Here is a 19,899-nt window from a genome sequence, read left to right on the forward strand (position 1 = left end):
TGTAATTGAGGAAATGCTCTGTTTGTTCTACATACCTGTATGTTATGTAAACTTGAGTATAACATTGTTATTTGGCCTAATTGTTTGTGTAAAACTATATGTTTATTTAAAAATATTTGGTATGTGGTAATTTTTAATTGTAATATCAAAAAATTATAACATTTGCAATGAAAGAATTGTTTGAAAAGCTGTATAAGAATGGGAGTTTGCTCATTTGGCAGAGGTTTTATGACGCAACTCCTATATAACTTTGGGCAATAAAAATGCAATTCAAAGTATAAAGGTGTATCTGTTCCGTAATCCACATAGCACACTAAATAGATCTAACAAGGTGTGAATCCAGTTCTCGGGGAGAAGTCCAGGACAATGAGCAGATATCAAGTTAACTACTCTGAGAGACACCACCCTTAAAGGCTGTTTATATTATGTCGAGTTTAAAACTGAAGGGAGTTTGTATCATTTGAACTGTAGCATGTTTACATAAATTGATTTTCATTTAGAAAAGAAACGTTGTGTTGCAAAATGGTTTGACTGAACTGGAATTAATTAAGTGTTATGTAACAAGGCATGTTATCTATTATTAGCTGATGATTGGACTCTTTAGAGCTACTAAACTGCGAAGCTTCGTTCCACCTGCTGTTCCAAAAAGTCCCTTCGACAAGATCCGTAGACATTGCAGTGAATGTTGCTATCGGCCCGCGATGTATCGCTCGTGGCGAGGTGGCGAATGTGCAACCCGTAGCTTAAGGGAGGAAACCGCGGACAGTTAGGGGCAGTTGCAGACAGGCAAGTTAAAGTTTACCACCGAGTGGATTGCAGCGCTTCGTCAAAGCTGAGTTACGGAAGGCACCAGGTGGTGTGGTGCCGAAGTGTACCTTAAAACTTGTAGTACACAGCAGTGGAATCCCGATGCTGTGACGTGTTATTAAGGCGTCGCGTACCAGTTTACGTGGAGAAATGGCGTTCGGCGTGAAGGTAGTTCCCAGATGCAATGAGTTCAGTTGGTCTGGGCAGCTTGGCGGCATGCTGAAAGTGGACTACGATCAATGCTAGGGCTCCTGTAACTGGTGTCACATCGGGAAGGCGTTTTGCGATGATGGAAAGTTATTCTATGTGACTGAACAGTGCCCAGCTTTGTTTCCGCGTGACATGGGTGAGCATCTACAAGTATGTAAAATTTTGTTCATTGCCGTGCTTTAATTGCTTAGTGTGGTTTTCCCCGCTCCTAACAGCGCTGAGCTTAATTAGCCTCATGTTAATTTGGGGTGCCTTTCAAATGTGTGTAGAGTTACTTCAAATGGTGCAAATGGCTCTGAGCACTATGGGACTCAACTGCTGAGGTCATTAGTCCCCTAGAACTTAGAACTAGTTAAACCTAACTAACCTAAGGACATCACAAACATCCGTGCCCGAGGCAGGATTCGAACCTGCGACCGTAGCGGTCTTGCGGTTCCAGACTGCAGCGCCTTTAACCGCTCGGCCACTTCGGCCGGCTTGTAGAGTTACTCTTAAGGTTTTTGTGTCATTGCCTTTTTATTGAGTTACCTTCAGCGTACCGAGTCTATCGAAACAACATTCTTGTTTAATAATCTTATATTGGCAATCGTTGAGCGTTAGCTTATCACAGTGACCGTACAGTCAGTGTTTGCTATTGGACGGTTGTTGCTAGAGTGTGTGTTGCCTTTTGAAGTAAAGTAATTGTTGAGAAATTTTGCTGCCCCGCTGATGCAGTATATATTTTATTTAAAGTAGGTTTTTAAAGTTTTCTTATTTACGAAGATATTTTATTAGTTATAGTTTTTACCAAGGTGTTACAATCCCCAGTTCGGGCTGGGTTGTGGGCTTGTGAAATTATTGTGTTTGTCGTTATGCGTACGTTCGTTTCTTGTTTCAGAAGTTTTCTGTACCAGCCTGTGATCAGAGTATCTGTGGTGAGGCAGGCCGCCGCTGCTGGTGCAATGTGGGGCCTGGGGGCGTAATCTGCCCTTTTGTAACAGACTTTGTAATTAATAACGTTTTTTTATTTGATGCTTTTTGGCTGATGCTTTTTGGTTGATGTGAAATACTGTAATAAAGTGTTGTGAATGTAAAATTGCTGCCTCTGGCATATGTTCCTGTGCACTCTCGAGTTTGAACGTAATTTTGTCCTTTCTCTTGTGTTAATTATTGCTCTTGGACTGTTATTAATGTATTTGAAATTATGTATATAAAATTACAAAGATTTGTATTAGTCTCGATGAAGTTCCACATTTTCATGTCCTGTTTTGTTTATGAAAGAGATGGACAGTTGACGAGAAATTTTCTACGGAATTAATTTTGCAGGTGAGTCGAGGTGCAGCGCGGTGTCTGTTCGTCAAACGATGAACGTATGCACGCAACCCTCTCAACACAGCCGCTCTCACTTTTAAAGACGAGATGTAGGATAAAAGGCAACGGTTGTTGAATTAACCTGAATGGTTGGGCCCAAGTCGTGGTACGAGAAACACTTCCTAAACGTAAAAGAATCTTTTCCGGCCCGGTCTATAACCCTCCACACGCTGTGGATTAAACGTCGCATTCGGTCGTCGGTACATTCGACTCTTGGCATCAATTGTAAAGCAAAACAACGACTTGTCGGACTGTGGAAACCGCATCCAATAACCTAGTGTCCAATTTCTATGTTGTTCGTCTCAATGAAGACGTGCAGCTTCGTGTGACACTAAGAGCAAGAGCGTTTCCCAATAAAATTGACATCAAATGTCCTTTTAATGCTGTTCCCTTAGCAGGATTCGCTCTGAAACTGGTTGAGATGGCCCTACCTTCAATTACAGCAGTAATTTGTGTTGGCTTTGAAACTGATCGGCAGCGGCGAGGTGCGCCATTGTGCCCGGTCGCTGTCGGTTATGATCTTCCTGCGACTACTGTTCGTATACCGTGTTGGATGACTCGCTGCGCAGCACCATTCATTATACTAATGTCGAACACTCCACGTTGACATAACAACAAATTGAGCAAGTTAATTCACAAGATATGAGGAAAGGCAGCATCGGTCGTAAGTTTTTAATCTGTTTATTGCAGACTGATTTCAGCTGATGTGTGACTCTCTATTCATTGCTACATGAATAAAAGTATATAATGAGAATCATATGTAAAAAAGCCCCCCCCCCCCCCCTCATGAACCATAGACCTTGCCGTTGGTGGGGAGGCTTGCGTGCCTCAGCGATACAGATAGCCGTACCGTAGGTGCAACCACAACGGAGGGGTATCCTTAGAGAGGCCAGACAAACCTATGGTTCCTGAAGAGGGGCAGCAGCCTTTTCAGTAGTTGCAGGGGCAACAGTCTGGATGATTGACTGATCTGGCCTTGTAACACTAACCAAAAAGGCCTTGCTCTGCTGGTACTGCGAACGGCTGAAAGCAAGGGGAAAATACGGCCGTAATTCTTCCCGAGGGCATGCAGCTTTACTGTATGGATAAATGATGATGGCGTCCTCTTGGGTAAAATATTCCGGAGGTAAAATAGTCCCCCATTCGGATCTCCGGACGGGAACTACTCAGGAGGACGTCGTTATCAGGAGAAATAAAACTGGCGTTCTACGGATCGGAGCGTGGAATGTCAGATCCCTTAATCGGGCAGGTAGGTTAGAAAATTTAAAAAGGGAAATGGATAGGTTAAAGTTGGATATAGTAGGAATTAGTGAAGTTCGATGGCAGGAGGAACAAGACTTTTGGTCAGGTGAATACAGTGTTATAAATACAAAATCAAATAGGGGTAACGCAGGAGTAGGTTTAATAATGAACAAAACAATAGGATCGCGGGTAAGCTACTACAAACAGCACAGCGAACGCATTGTTGTGGCCAAGATAGACACGAAGCCCACGCCTTCGACAGTATTACAAGTTTATATGCCAACTAGCTCTGCAGATGACGAAGAAATTGAAGAAATGTATGATGAAATAAAAGAAATTATTCAGATAGTGAAGGGAGAGGAAACTTTAATAGTCATGGGTAATTGGAATTCGGTAGTAGGAAAAGGGAGAGAAGGAAACGTGGTAGGTGAATATGGATTGGGGGTAAGAAATGAAAGAGTAAGCCGCCTGGTGGAATTTTGCGCAGAGCACAACTAAATCATAGCTAACACTTGATTCAAGAATCATAAAAGAAGGTTGTATACATGGAAGAATCCTGGAGATACTAAAAGGTATCAGATAGATTATATAATGGTAAAACAGAGATTTAGGAACCAGGTTTTAAACTGTAAGACATTTCCAGGGGCAGATGTCGACTCTGACCACAATCTATTGGTTATGTACTGTAGATTAAAACTGAAGAAACCGCAAAAAGGTGGGAATTTAAGGAGATGGGACCTGGATAAACAGACTAAACCAGAGGTTGTACAGAGTTTCAGGGAGAGCATAAGGGAACAATTGACAAGAATGGGGGAAAGAAATACAGTAGAAGAAGAATGGGTAGCTTTGAGGCATGAAGTAGTGAAGGCAGCAGAGGATCAAGTAGGTAAAAAGACGAGGGCTGGTAGAAATCCTTGGGTGACAGAAGAAATATTGAATTTCATTGATGAAAGGAGAAAATATTAAAATGCAGTAAATGAAGCAGGCAAAAAGGAATACAAACGTCTCAGAAATGAGATCGACAGGAAGTGCAAATGGCTAAGAAGGCATGGTTAGAGGACAAATGTAAGGATGTAGAGGGTTATCTCACTAGGGGTAAGATAGATACCGCCTACAGGAAAATTAAAGAGACCTTTGGAGAAAAGAGAACTATTTGTATGAATATCAAGAGCTCAGATGGGAACCCAGTACTAAGCAAAGAAGGGAAAGCAGAAAGGTGGAAGGAGTATATAGAGGGTCTATACAAGGGCGATGTACTTGAGGGCAATGTTATAGAAATCGAAGGCGATGTAGATGAAGATGAAACGGGAGATATGATACTGCGTGAAGAGTTTGATGGAACAATTGAAGACCTAAGTCGAAACAATGCCCCCGGAATAGACAACATTCCATCAGAACTACTGTCAGCCTCGGGAGAGCCAATCCTGACAAAACTCTACCATCTGGTGAGCAAAAAGTAGGAGACAGGCGAAATACCCTCAGACTTCAAGAAGAATATAATAATTCCAATTCCAAAGAAAGCAGGCGTGACAGATGTGAAAATTACCGAACTATCAGTTTAATAAGTCACAGCTGCAAAATACTGACGCGAATTCTTTACAGACGAATCGAAAATCTGGTAGAAGCCGACCTTGGGGAAGATCAGTTTGGATTCCTTAGAAATATGGGAACACGTGAGGCAATACTGACCTTACGACTTATCTTAGAAGCTAGATTAAGAAAAGGGAAACCTATGTTTCTAGCATTTGTAGACTTAGAGGAAGCTTTTGTCAATGTTGACTGGAATACTCTCTTTCAAATTCTGAAGGTGGCAGGGGTAAAATACAGGGAGCGAAAGGCTATTTACAATTTGTACAGAAGCCAGATGGCAGTTATAAGAGTCGATGGGCATGAAAGGGATGCAGTGGTTGGGAAGGGAGTGAGACAGGGTTGTAGCCTTTCCCCGATTTTGTTCAATCTGTATATTGAGCAAACAGCAAAGGAAACAAAAGAAAAATTCGGAGTAGGTATTAAAATCCATGGAGAAGAAATAAAAACTTTGAGGTTCGCCGATGACATTGTAATTCTGTCAGAGACAGCAAAGGACTTGGAAGAGCAGTTGAACGGAATGGACTGTGTCTTGAAAAGAGGATATAAGATGAACATCAGCAAAAGCAAAACGATGATAATGGAATGTAGTCGAATTAAGTCGGGTGATGCTGAGGGAATTAGGTTAGAAAATGAGACACTTAAAGTAGTAAAGGAGTTCTGCTATTTGGAGAGCAAAATAACTGATGATGGTCGAAGTAGAGAGAATATAAAATGTAGACTGGCAACGGCAAGGAAAGCGTTTCTGAAGATGAGAAATTTGTTAACGTCGAGTGTAGATTTCACTGCCAAGAAGTCGTTTCTGAAAGTATATGTATGGAGTGTAGCCATGTATGGAAGTGAAACCTGGACGAAAACTAGTTTGGACAAGAAGAGAATAGAAGCTTTCGAAATGTGGTGCTACAGAAGAATGCTGAAGATTAGATGGGTAGAACACGTAAATAATGAGTAGGTACTGAATAGGATTGGGGAGAAGAGGAGTTTGTGGCACAACTTGACTAGAAGAAGGGATCGGTTGGTAGGACATGTTCTGAGGCATCAAGGGATCACCAATTTAATATTGGAGGGCAGCGTGGATGGTAAAAATCGTAGAGGGAGGCCAAGCAGATTCAGAGGGATGTAGTCTGCAGTATGTACTGGGAGATGAAGAAGCTTGCACAGGATAGAGTAGCATGGAGAGCTGCATCGAACCAGTCTCAGGACTGAAGGCCACAACAACAACAACATGTAAAAAAGTGAATTGAAACAAGATCACAATTACATCAGCTTGTAAACCATAATTTGAAAAACAATTATATCCAAAATATGATGATTCATCGTAAATAAAATCACGCATAGTGCCACATTGACGTCACAGACAAAGAACGGTTACACTGAACTTGCGGCTTACATCTCCACACAGCAAACCTCGGTCTGTGCCCTCCTTATTATTTTCATTTGTATACCAAACTTAAAAAGATATATATATAAAATAAAATTTGTTAGCTTTACATAAAATACAATTGCATCCTTAAACACTAAAATACATTCAGTAATTACGATAAAAGCATATAGAAGAATCTACATATAAGTGGTGAAAATTGTAATACTAATAACATTTGTTTTTTTATGGAACCTAAAAAAGTACTATTATAAAAAAACAACTTACCCATTACATATACATATCACACAGTGAGTTCACAAGTATCTCTATTCTACCTTACCTTACATTGCGAAAAGTAACTTATATGATCATCAAGTAGGAACCAGTGTTACGATCTCAAGGAATTACAACATACAAATTGGCTTACAAAAATGGTTCAAATGGCTCCGAGCACTATGGGACTCAACTGCTGTGGTCATAAGTCCCCTGGAACTTAGAACTACTTAAACCTAACTAACCTGAGGACATCACACACATCCATGCCCGAGGCAGGATTCGAACCTGCGATCGTAGCAGTCGCACGGTTCCGGACTGCGCGCCTAGAACCGCGAGACCACCGCGGCCGGCGACTTACAAAATCTTAACGTTCTCTGTTTATTACAGAAACATATATAACTTGGTTTGATATTAATGATAACACAGACGTGGGTGCTCTCAGTGGATACTGGAAAATGGCTTGGTTCATCAGCTATGAAGTTTGTTCTCATTTAATGAACCATCACAAGTCCTTTTTCTTTCCCCTCCACTGTCTTCCCCACCCCTTTCTCGCGTCCGGCCTGCTCCTGCTCCTGCCCCTGCCACTGCCCCTGCCCCTTTTTCTGTGCCCTCTCCCTCCATCGCCTCCCCCCTCCTCCCCCCCCCCCCCAATCTGTCCGGGTCCTCCTCTCCCTGCCCCCTATACCCATATACCTTCGTACTCTTATAGTGCAGTGTTACGAACAGAAACCAAACTGTTTCCATGTTTTTAATCAGCATAACTGACCTATTTGTTTTTTATGTTTTCTTCGTTACTTTTTCGCCGTTTTATCATTTATTTTCATTATTACGTCTCCACATACTGTTTTTAACTTTACCTGTAGGCTGTTGCCAGCCCGCCCCGCCCCCTCCCCCACCTGAGAGAGGGGTGGGGAATCGAAATACAGTAAAGAAAAAAAAGAAAGGTTTTGCGTGTTTCTTTGGACATCTGAGAGCTCAGTATTTTGGTTAGTTAGTTGGATTTCGAAAAACTCTCAAAACTGAGTGCTTCTCATTGCTATCTATTCCTTGAGCAAGGTGGTATCGGGAGATCACTGATAACAAAATATTTCTATTTCCTCAAAGAGGTGCAAAAATCTGTCCTTATCCCCTCTATGTAGAAGCTTCAGTTTCGAGGTTAAATCAGGAGGAGCGTATCTGTTGTCAACAAGATGGAGAGGAAAATTTTATTTTTCTACTATCTCCTTCCTTTCTAATGCCACATGGCCACAAAATCTAATTTCAAGCCATCTCCTAGTTTACCTTATGTAACAGGCATTTTGCAATCACGAAATTGTAATTCGTATAATAATTCACGGAGAAAATGTGTTTTATGTACACTTTTAGGTAACCAAGGCTACTTTCAGTTGAAAAAGAAATGACAACACTTTTCTTTATTTAAAAAATAGATGCTATCCTTCTATCCGTAGCGCAGCAAACTCATTTTAATTGTTTGTTATCTGTAATGTCAAGGTGGCGTCGCTTCCGACTTCATTTACTATGGGTCATCACAACTTAGATACGAGTATAACTGGTAGTAAATTTACGGTTTACAAGCTCATGTATTTGTGATCTGGTTTAATTTATATTTCAATGCCTGATCCTAATTCTGTTATTTTATTCATGTTGCGCTGAAGATAGCCTCACATTAGTTGAAATAGCTCTGCAATAAAAAGACCGATGCTGCCCTTTTTCCTGTCTCCGGTCTCATTAATACTGTCGTGGAGCACGCTGTTCCCCATCGTGAGAATCCTGAAGTAAATTCACGTTGTGGTTGTGGTTACATCCAAATGGCCGCGCGGGGTAGCCGCGCGGTCTGGGGCATCTTGTCACGATCCTCTCGGCTCCCCCCGTCGGAGGTTCGAGTCCTCCCTCGGGCATGGATGTGTGTGTCGTCTGTAGCATAGTTTAGTTTAAGTTAGATTAAATAGTGTGTAAGCTTAGGAACTGATCACCTCAGCAGTTTGGTCACATAAGAGCTTACCACAAATTTCCAAATTTTACATCCAACATCCGTTCCATCACGTCTCCACGTCGACCCATCAAACCGTACTGAGGCCACCTAGCCGACAGTGGTGGAGAGCCACACCGCCTCGTCCCGGTTCTGCAACGTAAACAGCGATCACGAACCATCAATATGCTCTTTTAAGGAGCTGATAGGAACTCGGTGCGGTGAGCTTAAATTTCTCACTCACATAATACAGGAAGGAGCCACGTGCTCATAACATGACTGTAAATAATAGGGGAGAATTCTCTCTCCACTAGCGGACCAGATGGTAGCCAGATTTTTCCTTAAAAAAGGTCCCACAAATAAAGAGAAAACACATATGCATGGAAGAGATGCTGTAATGCGCTTGTTCTTCCCGCCCCTTGTTCTTTCTAAAAACAGTCCAGCCAGCCTCCGTACCAGACGTTGCTAACGCACGCCTGTGCTGTGGCGATCAATTCGCCGGTTGCCAGTTCGAATCCGGATGGTATTTGACTGGCAGAGAGACGTGCTGGCGCAGTAAAACGCTCAGTCACCTTAGTCTGCGCCAGCTTCCTGGACTAAATTGCAAATTTCTCAGCACTCTCCTGGATTGACATATCACTGTTGTGAGGACCTTAAGCCCGACGGCCTCTTTGGTTTTGTTTGAGAGGAAAAGACTCTGTCTCGCTACCGGGTTTCATACTCTCCCTTGCCTCATCGCTACACACACACACACACACACACACACACACACACACACACACAAGCACGCACTCCAGTTTGTGGCTGAAAATCCAGCTATACACTTCTCTGTTACTACGTCTCACCCTACATTAGAATGCCTCATCATTTTTCTCGCAGCCACTCTCGTCAACTCAAGTGAAATTCTTCACTACTTTACGTTTGCGCCTCTGTCTGGTCAAGTCTTTCCTCGTTCACCTGCAGCTTTCTTCTCTCGCCAATCGCGTATCTTCACACTGAGCTATGTGTTGGATCAGTTCGCTCATATCTTGATTAAACAGTCATCTTTTAAATTTTGATGTTGTTAATGGCTTTGTGCAACAACTTATTGATTGCATAATAAAGGTCGCACATAATAAAACACAGAAAAACATTGGTAACTGTTATGCAGTAATTAAGAACTTAAACATGTAAAGAGATTAAAAGTAAGGCAGTAAAATACTGACGGCTTTCTCCCAAACTTAGGAGAACCACATATACTCTAGATGACTGAAAGAAAAGACAAGCTAAAATCATAGCAGCGTAAATACAGTTCGTGGAACAAATAAAGGAAGACAGAAGCGCATATTTTGTCATTAATTATATTCCAAATGGGACCAGTAAATGATCCTCTGATGTCAGATGCATGGAAAGACACAAAATGTGAAAGAACACTTCGATAAACACCCAGCTATCAATATCGCCCAATCACTGAAGTGGTTGACATCATGATCACAGTTGCCTGGACAGTAACAAGGATGAATAATCTTTTTATTTGTAAGAAACCCCTCCATTCGCTCTAAACCTCCAGAAATGCCCAGTTTAGCCGGTGAGACCCTAGATGATGGTATAAGAGGCGTACAGCATATTTGACCACGTTTTCCCACCCGAGTTCTGCGATAATTAAGTCAGTCCGTCCTTGAACTGACCTGGCGAACCGCCGCGTAGAAACTCTTCATACCCATAATGTGGAGATGCTCTCGTAGTTTTAAGTACCCTTGCAGAGCCGTAGCAGCGCCGTCGGATTCTGAAAGTGCACTACTACTGTCTATGTTTTAAGTAATGAAGCGAAAAGAAGTTTTCTTATGAAAATAGTTTTTACACTGGATGCCATTATGGTGTGTTTATTTAAGAAACACCATAAAATGAACTTGTTCACACTGATTGTAAGCTAACTATTAACAGTACGAGAGCATGGTCTACTGCATGACTAGATGGAAAGGCTTCCTATCGACGACTGCCGACTATGGCGCACAGTCTGTAACTTGAGCGCACAGTCGGTATAGTTCATATAAGAACGTACATCTTCAGTTATGTCAAATTATTCGTTTGTCTGTTAATATCAAACTTCCCTGGCATTGTAAAGTTACTGAAAGATAGTATCTGTGACCCGTAGACTCCTCCTAATGTCTGGGTGGCAAAAGCCAATTTTTATTAGCAGTCAATAAAAATTACTTGATTCGCACCAGAATAAGTGTACCTTCTCTTCTTATTTCTTTGCTGACGTCACAAGCGATTTCTGCATCGGCACCTCACCCCACTGGCTCTAAAAGCACCAGATGGGGCAACCGCTTCAGCTAAGAACCGTGGGAACCGACGCTCGCTCCTTACTCCATATGTATTGCAGCACTGATACATTCTCTTCACGTGTGTGATACAGCAAACTGGAAACAAATTAAAATGCGCTCTTACCCTCAAACACTCGTACACATGAAAACTCTTCAGGTTAGACTGACAGTAGCGATATGGTAGATAAGGATTGGTTGCAAACACATTTTCTCAAATCTATTAGGTTCACTCTGTAGCTAAACTTCAAACACTTTCGATACTTCATGTTGAGCCAGATACCGTCGTTCCGAACATACCACCTCAGTATCCAGAACTCTTTTCCAGTCTCTAGTGTACTGGAGTGTTTCGGTCCTTTTAGTCACAATTGGACTGAGAGTAAATAGAAGAGAGACGAAGGTAATGAGAAGTAGTAAAAATGAGAACAGCGAGAAACTTAATATCAGGGTCGATGGTCACGAAGTAGATGAAGTTAAGGAATTCTGCTACCTGGACGGTAAAATAACGAGTGACGGACGGGGCAAGGAGGACATCAAAAGCAGACTAGCAATGGCAGAAAGGGCATTTCTGGTCAAGAGAAGTCAACTAATATCAAATAACGGCTTTAATTTGAGGATGAAATTTCTGAGAAAGTATGTCTCGAGTACAGCACTGTATGGTAGTGAAACATGGACTGTGGGAAAACCGGAACAGGAGAAATGGTTCAAATGGCTCTGAGCACTATGGGACTTAACATCTTAGGTCATCAGTCCCCTAGAACATAGAACTACTTAAACCTAACTAACCTAAGGACATCACACACATCCATGCCCGAGGCAGGATTCGAACCTGCGACCGTAGCAGTCCCGCGGTTCCGGACAGTAGCGCCTAGAACTGCACGGCCACCGCGACTGGCGGAGCAGAAGAGAATCGAAGCGTTTGAGATGTGGTGCTACAGGCGAATGTTCAAAATTTGGTGGACTGATACGGTAAGGAATGACGAGCTTCTGTGCAGAATCGGAGAGGAAAGGAATATGTGTAAAACACTGATAAGGAGAAGGGACAGATTGATAGGACATCTGTTAAGACATGAGGGAATGACTTCCATGGTACTAGAGAGAGCTGTAGAGGACAAAAACTGTATAAGAAGACAGAGATTGGAGTACATCCAGCATATAATTGAGGACGTAGATTGCAAGTGCTACTCTGAGATGAAGAGGTTAGCACAGGAGAGGAATTCGTGGCGGGCCGCATCTAACCAATTAGAAGACTGATGGCCAAAAAAAAAAGTCACAATTGATTGTTTATCGACTGATACGGTGTACGTGTCGTGAGCGAGCCATGATCACAATAAAATTTATTTATTATTATGCTAATTTAATTACTGTTGTACGTAGATTGTTAGAGCACGGGCAGAATATTTTAGAGCAAGAGCGTGCCAGTGAACTCAGTAAAGTCTTATCTTTGACTAACTGGTTGCGTACTGTCTGCGCTAAATCAAACCAAGAAAGTAGATGTTACTCCTTAACTTGCCTAAGTGCCGTCGAGGGCAGTTGCTTCCAACAGCGTCTTCTTTGTGTTCCGCCAGTTGCGCAGCTCGCGTGTGAGTGTTTCTATACGCTAGGAGCAAATGGTGACGCGTGTAGCATACGTGTCGCAGCGCTCATTTTTGTAACTGCACAGGTTCAAATGGGACCGCGCAAATAGGGACGCAACAAGCGCCTGAATCAGGTCGCGCGGCGTTGTCGTTGTAGCAGAGTTTCTCGCGCCCCGAGTCAACGAGAACTGCGGGAGGGGTGAAGCATGGAGCGGGAAAGCAGTGCTGCCTTATTTATGCTCCTTCAGGCAAACCGCGTATGGGCAATGGTGGTGGTCGCTGTCCGAAAAATATTGCGCTATTACTGAATGTGTGTGTGTCTGTAGCGATGAGGCAAGGGAGAGTATGAAACCCGGTAGCGACATAGAGCCTTTTCCTCTCAAACAGAACCAAAGAGGCCGTCGGGTTTAAGGTCCTCACATGAAGGACGAACACCATCAACAGTGATACGTCAATCCAGGAGACTGCTGAGAAATTTGCAATTTAGTCCAGGACGCTGGCGCAGACTAAGGTGATTGAGCGTTTTATTGCGCCAGCAAGTCTCCCTGCCAGTAAATACCATCCGGATTCGAATTGGCTACCGGCGAATTGATCGCCACCGCATAGGCCTACGTTAGCAAAGTCTGGTGTCTGGTACGGAGGCTGGTCATTGAGTAGTGTTTCGTTTTTCGCCATTTACGCTCACGACCTTTTTTTATTGGTTCATTGTACTTTTGAATTGTTTATATCTACATAGTTCCGCTGTTTTATTTCGTTTTTTTTTCTTTGTCAAGAACAATGCACAATTCAGTGACTGGTATGTCATTAGCCGCTGGGATTATATCTTCTGCTTCCACAATGTCTTCAAATTGCAAGAAGGGACAGACAATTCATCACGAGGGTAGTGAAATAGGAAGCAGTATTATAAAATCATGTGATCAAGAAGCAAGGCCTGAAAATACAGTGAAACAAGGTTGTTTAAGTGCTGCATATGCCATTTCTGTACGATCCGTTACACAAAATCGAAAAGCAGGAATTTCCATAGATGTCCACCCTTTGTGCTCCTGCTAAAATATCCAAGATTTAAAGTATATGAGTTTCATTGTGATTATTTGGATATGGATGTAATAAGACACTTTGCACTACATGCATGCAGACATCACAATTTCACTTAAAGTGGAAAACAGTAGAGAAGCCCCAGAAGCCACCCTGAATGACAATGTTTTAATTGGTGCGTAGTGCAGAGGAGAAGTATTTCAGTAGGTGCATACACGGTATCATCATCGGTAAACAAATTACACAAAAGACTACGCAAATGTAGAATGTAGTAGGTAATACTTTGAAGTGTGAGTGTCGTGAAAGAACCTGGGCCGGCCGGTGTGGCCGTGCGGTTCTGGGCGCTACAGTCTGGAACCGAGCGACCGCTACGGTCGAAGGTCCGAATCCTGCCTCAGGCATGGATGTGTGTGATGTCCTTAGTTAGGTTTAATTAGTTCTAAGTTCTAGGCGACTGATGACCTCAGAAGTTAAGTCGCATAGTGCTCAGAGCCATTTGAACCAAAGAACCTGGTGATATATTTGACTTCCTGAAATGTACTGCTGACGAGGCAGTCCTACATTCATGACAATGTTTGTCGAACGACGTGAACTCTTCCCCGCACAAGGCACGCCTGGCTCGCTTACGCATTCCTGTCACGCGCATTTTTCTCAGCTGCTGACGGTACGCTGACCATCGTTTTGTGCGATATATCAATCGTTTACTTTTCTCAATGACAACTGTTCTATTCGCGAATCACACATTGTAAGTTTGGCAAGCCATTGGTGAGTAACCAGTGTCTGACATGTGCACATCACTCTGCTTTAAGGGTACGCTCATTATTGTTTTAATACTGCTCAGATGAAGGACAGGATAAAACATTTTGGGAAGTTTTCATTGCAGTCGTTCATTGTTAAAAATACGATAGGTTACGGAGATTCAACAAAAATTGCAGCAGAATTGACGATTTACTTTTGTGTGAATTGTTAACCTTTTCTCATTCGAAGAAGCGTCATTTACGAGTAACGGCTTCATTTCTCTTGTTGACAGCCTTAATGGTGCTCCTTTTGCCAGAAAGCAGAATAATTTGCACGAACTCACCTTGCGGCGGCTATTGCGACAGAATTCTAAAACAGAGTGTCTCATTAAACAAGGAATTGGCGACCAGATAGAGCAATAGGTTACAGGAAACCTCATTAGCTTGCAGTAACAAAAGAGAAGAAATTTCACGTTTATTACCATACTAGGAAATTCTCATTTCACTAGATATCGATGGTTCTTAAGAAATTACAGTCACTGGAGCGAAAAAAATTAAATAATAACTACAACCTTTGATATATATCAATAGGAAAGGAAGTTCTGTGTGTTAACAATTAGGCAAAATACTCTCCTTCTTGCTTGTTATCATTCGCCAAAATCTCGAGCGGTTTAGGAGATATGAGTGATATTAAGAATATTTGATTCTCGCGTGCGTGCGATCGGGAGTAAACGCTCTACGTACGATTCTTTTCCTCGAGATCGGATGGAGATACAAATCTCCTTCAAAGTCTAAAGAAAAATTCTATATGTTAATTAAATTTCATACGCAGCAACATATGGTGTAATCCGCACCAAACGCAAAATCATAGCGACTCCTATTTTTCGTTGCAAACTTTTCGAATTCTACGCAGTTACTTTTTTAAATGGGTATATCACAATAAGTGGGACCATTAGTGAGATGATGGGCAGTTCGCCACGAAGTTGACATATAACGCTATAAGTAAAGCAAAAATCAAATGTTTTACTGACTATTTTCTGCAAAATCGTTTGAAAAAGATCACAGGGTCCACTCGCTTCGGTTCTGTCAGAGTAGAATGTCGCCAACCGGCGCTTGCGAAGTGTGTGTAGCGTCTCAACAAGCGCAGGACAAGCGCGGCACGTGCGGAACGTGTGCATTGCGCTGTTGTGTCCTGTCACTTCACACATGCTATAAATGTCTCAGTTTGCAACATTCTCGCCACGGCAAGTGCATCGCATCTATCTGTCGAGAGCCCCATGGCATACTCATACCGTCAGGCCATAATTAAGATCTCATTTCAATCGGACCTCCCAAGACTACGAGCACATGACAGCGAACGTTTTATCTAGGACGGTGTTCTCTTTACACCTTAAGACATCATTGGGATCCACTTATCAATTACTGACAGCGTCAACTACATGAAACTGTTAAATGAGATATGCATAGACGTCGTGCGCAAACACGCTCGTGATCTCAAGTTTAGGCGGCCATGTAGGTACTGTCACGGTAGACCACGCTCTATGAGGGTCTTCGAGCTCCATTTCTAAGTTCCGCCACATGTTTGATGACAGAGTTCAGACGGTAAGGTAACGTGACAAGCCACCAGGCTGAAATGTGGCAAAAGTTTGACACATATCACGTCTTAAACGCTGTGCGGCGAATCAAGATTGAGTTGTCCAAGCACGTGCTGTCCTACTTATTTATCGGAAGCTGTAGGGACATCGTCATGTACGATGGTCAGCCGCATACTTTTGGCGGTAGCAGCCATGAAGGCCATGTCCAGTCAGCATGTATCAAACGCAGATTGCTTGAGACACAGGTCCGCGACGTGGCAGCCCCTCCAACGCCCTCCATTACGTCCCCCAACCCCTCCAATTACGAGGCGGCTACGAATGTGAGGATATTTTTGCTCACGACCGACGCTTCCTTCCTCCGTCGATAGCGCGGAGGACCAGACACCTCCTTCCATGCTGCCTCCAGCCGAACGGCCTAAGGGAAACGACTACTTGCTCCCAAAGAATGACCTTCCTAAGAAGACACGTTGAACTACGAGCTGTACTGACTTCTGCCTTTCTCCCGACGGGGACAGCGTTGGATGACTACCGCCTATACTCCGACAATGAACAACTTGACTGCAAACAACGGTCCCCTCTAAAACGCAAGAGGTGGCGCCGTACGTCTTCTGACGATTGCCTCTTTCGAATACATGAACAGGAAGAGGACCTGCCATCGGATGAAGCACTCTAACATTAGGGCGTCAGGTAGAATTAGCCCTCCCCGTACCGCCGCTGCACGGACGTCCCGTAGCGATATCGCACCGACAACGCTACTTTTGCCTGCCCCAATGGTCCACCTTCAGGTCCCATGCGTGCGTGCACTCTGTTGACAGTACTCTTCAGCGGCTACCGATTGTTGAATCTGACTCTTTGGCGGACGACGGCAGAGCGCCCCGTGGATATCGAGGGAGAGGGCGCCGTCTCGGCTCTGTCCAGCTCCGCCCCATCGCAGTCTCCGCGGCTGCGTCGGCAGCTTCTATGTGGCCGCCCTGACGACCGCAAACGTTTAATCAAACAACTTAGTGGATAGGAAAGTCGATCAGACATCAGAATTCAGAAACATACGTTCACACCATAAATTGGCTACACTTCAAGACAGGTTGAAGTCAATGGACACTGTCACCGCCCGACTCCAGGACGTGAATGTCGTGGATCTCACAGAACCTTTCGGCGACACGACATGTCTGCCGCTGATAGTCAAGGGCGGTCCTCCTCCGCGAAGGTATAGTTGCTGAAGACGTCGAGTATCTCCCTGACGCCGGAGGTATGACTCTTAATATTCAAGCAGTCAGGCTCAAAAACATCTGTGCGGCGTCCGGATCGGGTTAGCATTGTGAACTGTCTACCTTCTTCAACAACAAAGTCATGCTCCTCTCTATGGGACGGCAGGATGCCTTGGTACTGGGAGAGGATTTCAACTGCATCCAAGCTCCCAAGGAAGGATCATCGCGTCAGTCCCCGTAGCAGAATCTGAAACAACTGTCAATAACCTCCAACTCGTGGACTTGTGCAAAAACATTATGGCTACACGCACTATACCCCTAGGCATTTATCCAACCCCATAGATCGGGTTCACATCTCGCGCTCCGTTATCACGGGCGGTCCTCCTCCGCGAAGGTATAGTTGCTGAAGACGTCGAGTATCTCCCTGACGCCGGAGGTATGACTCTTAATATTCAAGCAGTCAGGCTCAAAAACATCTGTGCGGCGTCAGGGCTGCAGAAGCTTGGCCCATAGCGTTTTCCGATCACGCGGCCTATGTACGTGCCACCACACTCGGCCGATAGAAGTATAGCACAGCCATGATCTACGGAAGTTGAGTTGGCCCACCTCGCTTCCGCAGACTGCTGGCGGCTCGTGGGGGACACATGAACTCCTGCTGCCTGCCCTTCGTGGTTGTTACATCTTGCATCAAGCCTGTCCTCTGGAAGACCTTGACTGTCTATGGTAGAGACAGGGGGTGACATACCACGGACATCTATTAAAGCATTCTATGGGAATGTTACATCACTTGTGGTCTAGGGGTAGCGTCATTGACCAGTAATCAAAGCGTCCTCCACCGCTTAAATTTTGAATAAAAATCATCAGCTTTGGCGACCGACGACTTGTGGCATAAGGTCACCATCATTCTGTCAACGGCGTTGTCAAAGAGGTCGGAGGAGCAGGTGGAGTTTTAGGGCATTCCATAGCCCTTGGGGTGAGAAACTGCCCCTACAGAAGGAAGAATCAGCAACGATCAACGGCATGGCAATGTAACTCCCTGCACTGAAGACGCACCATGCGTATCGACTGGACATGTCGAGTGTAATTGAAAAAGTATCATGGTGACCTCTCCATTGTCAAAAGATTATGAAATAGTCACCAATACGATCTTCGGGAGTGGACTGCCAACGGGGAAGTGGCCATGAGAAGAAAGCTGAATAACCAACGAAACGACAACGTTCTACAAGTCGGGGCGTGGAGTGTCAGAATTTTGAACATTACATGGACACTAGAAAATCTGAAAAGGGAAATGCAAAGGCCCAATGTATATGTATTAGGGATCAGTGAAGTAAAATCGAAAGAAGGCATGCGTTCGGGTCAGATTAGTATAGTGTAATATCAACATCCGAAGAAAATGGTATAGTGGAGGTAGTCGTTATGTATAGGAAGGTATGGCAGAGAGTGTGCTACTGTGAACAGTTCGACAGGGTTGTTCTCATCAGAATCGACAGCAAGTCAACACCTACAGCGATAGTTCATGTATACATACCTGCGCCGCAAGCAGAGGATGAAGTAACTGAGAACGTTTGTGAGGATATTGAACGGGTAATTCAGTACCTAAAGGGAATTTAATGGTCATGAGGGAAGGCATTGTGGTTGTAGGGGAAGGAATAGAAGAAAATGTTAGGGGAGAATATGGGCTTGTTACTAGGAATCGGCCGTGGTCTAGGGTCAGAGTCTGCTTTAGGCAGTGGCGCGGCACGGACCTGCTGTCCCGGCCGCGGGCGCGCGTGAACGAGGAAGTGTTTACACCGCCGGTACTCGCGCGTGTTGTTGTCTGACTCGATCGCCATGGCACACAATTTTCGAAACACTACACTCCAATTTACGTTCGACAACGAATTTGCCAGACCCAAAGCTTTCGAAATAGAGCGTTTTTTGAGGGAAGAAGTTCGTTTACCTGCTGCAGACGTAATTGGAATACACCTGTCCATTGTAAGCAGTACAATGTACGTAAAGATGACCGATGAAGCTGCGTGTGAAAGAACTCTCTCCGCTGCTCAAAGAGGATTTAAATTTCGACACTCTGATGGCCATATCAGCGATGTAACAGTAGCTCCTTCAGGATTGGGTGTGAGGGTCATTCGGATCTTTGAATTGCCGTTTGAGGTGCCAGAATCGATGGTTACTGAATCGCTGCGAACATATGGAACGGTACTTAGTCATACGCCTGAACGCTGGGCTAGTTTTAATACCTATCCTGTGCTAAACGGCGTGCGACAGGTGCGGATCGTCTTATTTATACATTGGCGAATGTCGAGCTATTGTGATCTACGATGGCCAGCCACGCACCTGTTATGGCTGTGGTGGAGAAGGACATATCCGCTCGGAGTGCATACAACGCTGCGTTGTGCAACTGCCACGTGGCGAAGCGTCACAGCGAGAAGTTCCCACGCAACTGCCGATGACGTACGTGTCGGTGGCCCGCCGGGAAGTGTTGCCAAGTTCGGAGCGTGACAAGGACGTGTTTATGCAAGAGCAGACCGAGTTACGGGAGCATGGAGGTGACTCGGAGAATGTCCCTACACCCATGTCACGACAGTTGAGGGAGGAACCTTCCGAAAACTCGCATGTAGCACGCGACGTGGAAGTGGAGGTCCAGAC

The sequence above is a fragment of the Schistocerca serialis genome, chromosome 2, assembly GCF_023864345.2.
Source record: "Schistocerca serialis cubense isolate TAMUIC-IGC-003099 chromosome 2, iqSchSeri2.2, whole genome shotgun sequence".
Classification (NCBI taxonomy): Eukaryota; Metazoa; Arthropoda; class Insecta; order Orthoptera; family Acrididae; genus Schistocerca; species Schistocerca serialis.